Here is an 8,104-nt window from a genome sequence, read left to right as displayed (position 1 = left end):
TCAATTGTGTCCATGTCTCTGGTGGTAACAATGTGTTCTTAGAGATGAAATGACCTGATTAGCGCGCATGTACCCGTTCCACCGCTCGGTTAATACCCTGTTACCTATTCGTTACCTATTCGTTACCTATTCACTTATAATACGTTTGTTGTACGTTGCACCTTTTAGAAAAGGATTTTCAATTATGTCCATGTCTCTGGTGGTAACAATGTGTTCTTAGAGATGAAATGACACTATTAGCGCGCATGTACCCGTTCCAGCGCTCGGTTGATACCCTATTACCTATTCGTTACCTATTCGTTACTTATTTGCTTATAATACGTTTGTTGTACGTTGCACCTTTTAGAAAAAGATTTTCATTTGTGTTCATGTCTCTGGTGGTAACAATGTGTTCTTAGAGATGAAATAACCCTTTTAGCGCGTATGTACCCGTTCCAGCGTTCGGCTTATACCTTGTTACCTATTTGTTACTTCTTATTTCAAGTAGTCGAGCGCTGAAACGGGTACATATGTTCGATTAAGGTTATTTCTCCTCTAAGAACCGACAGTTACCACCAGAGACACAAAAATATTTCTTTTTAAAGTGCAACGCATTACACACGTTTTAAAAGCGAATAAGGAACGAATAAGTAACAGGGTATCACTGAGCGGTGAAATGGGTACATATGCGCTAATAGAGTTTTTTCAACTCAGATCACAGAACACATAATTACCACCAGAGACGTGAAAGCAATCGATAATCGATTTATTTCAAGGTGCAACGTATACCATAAAAATTGAGAAAGGAAATGGTGAATATGTCAAAGCGACAACCACCCGACCATAGAGCAAACAACAGCCGAAGGCAACCAATGGGTCTTCAATGTAGCGAGAATTCCCGCACCCGTAGGTGTCCTTCAGCTGGCCCCTAAAATATGCATAATAGTACAGTGATAATGGACGTCATACTAAACTCCGAATTATACACAAGAAACTAAAATTTAAAATAATACAAGACTAACAAAGACCAGAGGCTCCTGACTTGGGACAGGCGCAAAATTGCGGCGGGGTTAAACATGTTTATGAGATCTCAACCCTCCCCCTATACCTGTAGCCAATGTAGAAAAGTAAAAGAATAACAATACGCACATTAAAATTCAGTTCAAGAGAAGTCCGAGTCTGATGTCAAAAGATGTAACAAAAGAAAATAAATAAAATGACAATAATACATAAATAACAACAGACTACTAGCAGTTAACTGACATGCCAGCTCCAGACCTCAATTAAACTGATTGAAAGATTATGTCTTCATCATATGAATATCAGGTACAATCCCTCCCGTTAGGGGTTTAGTATCATACTATCATAAAATATATGAGAAGAACATAACCCGTGTCATGCCAACAACTGTTTTTTTAGAAATAAATGTGTTTAGTTCCGATGCAAAGACCCTATCAGTGAATCAATGTTAAAGCCAAAATATGCAATCTTTAATGACCTGACAACAGTATCGTAACTATATCCCCTTTTAATAAGTCTATTTAAAGGTTTTGTTAGTTTCTGAGGAGAATACTGACATTTTTGTGCTTTATAAAGAATATTTCCATAAAATTTTGGATGTGAAATACCTGAACGTATAAGATGTCTGCATGTTGAGTTATATTTACGAATTATTTCCTTATACCGGTGATAAAATTTAGTAAATGTTTTGACCAGTTTGTGATATCGAAAACCCTGGGGTAATAATTTTTCAGTAATACATAAATTTCTCTCGCTAAAATCTAATACATTGTTACATACACGAGCGAATCGTACAAGTTGAGATATATAAACACCATAAGATGGTGACAAGGGAACGTCACCATCTAAAAATGGATAATTAACAATAGGAAATGAAAAATCATCTCTTTTATCATAAATTTTTGTATTAAGCTTCCCGTTTATGATATAGATATCAAGATCGAGGAAAGGGCAGTGGTCATTGTTATCATTAGCTTTATTTAAAGTAAGTTCTACAGGATAAATTTCTTTAGTATACATACTGAAGTCGTCATTATTTAGAGCCAATGCGTATTTAAAGCGAATAAGGAACGAATAGGTTACAGGTTATCAGTCGAGCGCTGAAACGGGTACATATGTTCTATTAGGGTTATTTCACCTCTAAAAACCGACAGTTACCACCAAAGACACAAACATATTTCTTTTTTTCTAGAGCAAACGCATAACACACGTTTTATTTTTTAATTTAAATATATTTATTTATAGTGGATTGGGAAACAAGTTTTGCAACTTATATTTACCCTTTTCCACTTTTCGGGTGCGAGTGATGCCTCTAAGAACACATTGTTACCACCAGAGACATGAACACAAATGAAAATCTTTTTCTAAAAGGTGCAACGTACAACAAACGTATTATAAGCGAATAAGTAACGAATAGGTAACGAATAGGTAACAGGGTATTAACTGAGCGCTGGAACGGGTACATGCGCGCTAATAGGGTCGTTTCATCTCTAAGAACACACTGTTACCACCAGAGACATGAACACAAGTAAAAATCCTTTTCTAAAAAGTGCAACGTACAACAAACGTATATAAAGCGAATAAGTAACGAATAGGTAACGAATAGGTAACAGGGTATTAACCGAGCGCTGGAACGGGTACATGCGCGCTAATAGTGTCATTTCATCTCTAAGAACACATTGTTACCACCAGAGACATGGACACAATTGAAAATCCTTTTCTAAAAGGTGCAACGTACAACAAACGTATTATAAGTGAATAGGTAACGAATAGGTAACGAATAGGTAACGAATAGGTAACAGGGTATTAACCGAGCGCTGGAATGGGTACATGTGCGCTAATAGTGTCATTTCATCTCTAAGAACACATTGTTACCACCAGAGACATGGACACAATTGAAAATCCTTTTCTAAAAGGTGCAACGTACAACAAACGTATTATAAGTGAATAGGTAACGAATAGGTAACAGGGTAATAACCGAGCGCTGGAACGGGTACATGCACGCAAATAGGGTCATTTCATCTCTTATTACACATTGTTACCACCAGAGACATGAACACAAATGAAAATCTTTTTCTAAAAGGTGCAACGTACAACAAACGTATTATAAGCGAATAAGTAACGAATAGGTAACGAATAGGTAACAGGGTATTAACTGAGCGCTGGAACGGGTACATGCGCGCTAATAGGGTCGTTTCATCTCTAAGAACACACTGTTACCACCAGAGACATGAACACAAGTAAAAATCCTTTTCTAAAAAGTGCAACGTACAACAAACGTATATAAAGCGAATAAGTAACGAATAGGTAACGAATAGGTAACAGGGTATTAACCGAGCGCTGGAACGGGTACATGCGCGCTAATAGTGTCATTTCATCTCTAAGAACACATTGTTACCACCAGAGACATGGACACAATTGAAAATCCTTTTCTAAAAGGTGCAACGTACAACAAACGTATTATAAGTGAATAGGTAACGAATAGGTAACGAATAGGTAACGAATAGGTAACAGGGTATTAACCGAGCGCTGGAATGGGTACATGTGCGCTAATAGTGTCATTTCATCTCTAAGAACACATTGTTACCACCAGAGACATGGACACAATTGAAAATCCTTTTCTAAAAGGTGCAACGTACAACAAACGTATTATAAGTGAATAGGTAACGAATAGGTAACAGGGTAATAACCGAGCGCTGGAACGGGTACATGCACGCAAATAGGGTCATTTCATCTCTTATTACACATTGTTACCACCAGAGACATGAACACAAGTGAAAATCCGTTTCTAAAAGGTGCAACGTACAACAAACGTATTTAAAGCGAATAAGTAACGAATAGGTAACGAATAGGTAACAGGGTATTAACCGAGCGCTGGAACGGGTACATATGCGCTAATAGGGTCATTTCATCTCTTAGAACACATTGTTACCACCAGAGACATGGACACAATTGAAAAGCCTTTTCTAAAAGGTGCAACGTAAAACAAACGTATTATAAGTGAATAGGTAACGAATAGGTAACAGGGTAATAACCGAGCGCTGGAACGGGTACATGCGCGCTAATAGCGTCATTTAATCTCTAAGAACACATTGTTACCATCAGAGACATGGACACAATTGAAAATCCTTTTCTAAAAGGTGCAACGTACAACAAACGTATTATAAGTGAATAGGTAACGAATAGGTAACAGGGTATTAAGCGAGCGCTGGAACGGGTTCATGCGCTCTAATAGGGTCATTTTATCTCTAAGAACACATTGTACTACCAGAGACCTGAACACAATTAAAAAAACGATTTATTTCAAGGTGCAACGTATACCTCGTGCATTAAAAGCAAATAAGGAACGAATAAGTAGCAGGGTATTAACTGAGCGCTCGAACGAGTACATACGCGCTAATAGGGGTATTTCATCTAAAAGAACACATTATTACCACCAGAGATATGAACTGAATTAAAAATCCTTTTCTAAAAGGTGCAACGTACAACAAACGTATTATAAGTGAATAGGTAACGAATAGGTAACAGGGTATTTATCGAGCGCTGGAACGGGTACATGCGCGCTAATAGGGTCATTTCATCTCTAAGAACACATTGTTACCACCAGAGACACGGACACCATTGAAAATCCTTTTCTGAAAGGTGCAACAAACAATAAACGTATTATAAGTGAATAGGTAACGAATAGGTAACGAATAGGTAACAGGGTATTTACCCAGCGCTGGAACGGGTACATGCGCGCTAATAGGGTAATTTCATCTCTAAGAAGACATTGTTACCATAAAAGACATGAAGACAATTAAAAATTCTTTTCTAAAAGGTGCAACATACAACAAACGTATTATAAGTGAATAGGTAACGAATAGGTAACAGGATATAAAGCGAGCGCTGGAACGGGTACATGCGTGCTAATAGAGTCATTTCATCTCTTAGAACACATTGTTACCACCAGAGACATGGGCACAATTGAAAAACGATTTATTTCAAGGTGCAGCGTATAACCCGCGCATTAAAAGCGAATAGGGAACGAATCAGTAACAGGGTATTATCCGAGCGCTGGAACGAGTACATACGCGCTAATAGGGGTATTTCATCTAAAAGAACACATTATTACCACCAGAGATATGAACTGAATTAAAAATCCTTTTCTAACAGGTGCAACGTATAAAAAAATGTATTATAAGCGAATAGGTAACGAATAGGTAACAGGGTTTTAACCGAGCGCTGGAACGGGTACATGCGCGCTAATAGGGTAATTTCATCTCTAAGAACACATTGTTACCACCAGACATGAACACAATTAAAAAACGATTTATTTCAAGGTGCACCGTATACCCCGCGCATTAAAAGCGAATAGGTAACGAATAGGTAACGAATAGGTAACAGGTTATTTACCGAGCGCTGGAACGGGTACATGCGCTCTAATGGGGTCATTTCATCTCTAAGAACACATTGTTACCGTCTGAGACCTGGACATAATTGAAAATCCTTTTCTAACAGGTGAAACGTATAAAAAAATGTATTATAAGCGAATAGGTAACGAATAGGTAACGAATAGGTAACAGGGTATTAACCGAGCGCTGGAACGGGTACATGCGCGCTAATAGGGTAATTTCATCTCTAAGAACACATTGTTACCACCAGACATGAACACAATTAAAAAACGATTTATTTCAAGGTGCACCGTATACCCCGCGCATTAAAAGCGAATAGGTAACGAATAGGTAACGAATAGGTAACAGGTTATTTACCGAGCGCTGGAACGGGTACATGCGCTCTAATGGGGTCATTTCATCTCTAAGAACACATTGTTACCACCAGACATGAACACAATTAAAACACGATTTATTTCAAGTTGCAGCGTATACCCCGCGCATTAAAAGCGAATAGGTAACGAATAGGTAACAGGTTATTTACCAAGCGCTGGAACGGGTAAATGCGCTCTAATGGGGTCATTTCATCTCTAAGTACACATTGTTACCGTCTGAGACCTGGACATAATTGAAAATCCTTTTCTAACAGGTGAAACGTATAAAAAAATGTATTATAAGCGAATAGGTAACGAATAGGTAACAGGGTATTAACCGAGCGCTGGAACGGGTACATGCGCGCTAATAGGGTCATTTCATCTCTAAGAACACATTCTCACCACCAGAGACCTGAACACAATTAAAAACGATTTATTTCAAGGTGCACCGTATACCCCGCGCATTAAAAGCGAATAGGTAACGAATAGGTAACAGGTTATTTACCGCGCGCTGGAACGGGTACATGCGCTCTAATGGGGTCATTTCATCTCTAAGAACACATTGTTACCGTCTGAGACCTGGACATAATTGAAAATCCTTTTCTAACAGGTGAAACGTATAAAAAAATGTATTATTAGCGAATAGGTAACGAATAGGTAACAGGTTATTTACCGAGCGCTGGAACGGGTACATGCGCTGTAATGGGGTCATTTCATCTCTAAGAACACATTGTTACCAGCAGACATAAACACAATTAAAACACGATTTATTTCAAGTTGCATCGTATACCCCGCGCATTAAAAGCGAATAGGTAACGAATAGGTAACAGGTTATTTACCGAGTGCTGGAACGGGTACATGCGCTCTAATGGGGTCATTTCATCTTTAAGAACACATTGTTACCGTCTGAGACCTGGACATAATTGAAAATCCTTTTCTAACAGGTGAAACGTATAAAAAAATGTATTATAAGCGAATAGGTAACGAATAGGTAACGAATAGGTAACAGGGTATTAACCGAGCGCTGGAACGGGTACATGCGCGCTAATAGGGTCATTTCATCTCTAAGAACACATTCTTACCACCAGAGACCTGAACACAATTAAAAAACGATTTATTTCAAGGTGCACCGTATACCCCGCGCATTAAAAGCGAATAGGTAACGAATAGGTAACAGGTTATTTACCGAGCGCTGGAACGGGTACATGCGCTCTAATGGGGTCATTTCATCTCTAAGAACACATTGTTACCACCTGAGACATGGACATAATTGAAAATCCTTTTCTAACAGGTGAAACGTATAAAAAAATGTATTATAAGCGAATAGGTAACGAATATGTAACGAAAAGGTAACAGGGTATTAACCGAGCGCTGGAACGGGTACATGCGCGCTAATAGGGTCATTTCATCTCTAAGAACACATTCTTACCACCAGAGACCTGAACACAATTAAAAAACGATTTATTTCAAGGTGCACCGTATACCCCGCGCATTAAAAGCGAATAGGTAACGAATAGGTAACAGGGTATTAACCGAGCGCTGGAACGGGTACATGCGCGCTAATAGGGTCATTTCATCTCTAAGAACACATTCCTACCACCAGAGACCTGAACACAATTAAAAAACGATTTATTTCAAGGTGCACCGTATACCCCGCGCATTAAAAGCGAATAGGTAACGAATAGGTAACAGGTTATTTACCGAGCGCTGGAACGGGTACATGCGCTCTAATGGGGTCATTTCATCTCTAAGAACACATTGTTGCCACCAGACATGAACACAATTAAAACACGATTTATTTCAAGTTGCAGCGTATACCCCGCGCATTAAAAGCGAATAGGTAACGAATAGGTAACAGGTTATTTACCGAGCGCTGGAACGGGTAAATGCGCTCTAATGGGGTCATTTCATCTCTAAGAACACATTGTTACCGTCTGAGACCTGGACATAATTGAAAATCCTTTTCTAACAGGTGAAACGTATAAAAAAATGTATTATAAGCGAATAGGTAACGAATAGGTAACAGGGTATTAACCGAGCGCTGGAACGGGTACATGCGCGCTAATAGGGTCATTTCATCTCTAAGAACACATTCTTACCACCAGAGACCTGAACACAATTAAAAACGATTTATTTCAAGGTGCACCGTATACCCCGCGCATTAAAAACGAATAGGTAACGAATAGGTAACAGGTTATTTACCGCGCGCTGGAACGGGTACATGCGCTCTAATGGGGTCATTTCATCTCTAAGAACACATTGTTACCACCTGAGACCTGGACATAATTGAAAATCCTTTTCTAACAGGTGCAACGTATAAAAAAATGTATTATAAGCGAATAGGTAACGAATAGGTAA

The sequence above is a fragment of the Mytilus galloprovincialis genome, chromosome 1 (assembly GCF_965363235.1).
Source record: "Mytilus galloprovincialis chromosome 1, xbMytGall1.hap1.1, whole genome shotgun sequence".
Taxonomy (NCBI): Eukaryota; Metazoa; Mollusca; class Bivalvia; order Mytilida; family Mytilidae; genus Mytilus; species Mytilus galloprovincialis.
Note: the sequence above shows the minus strand (reverse complement) of the source record.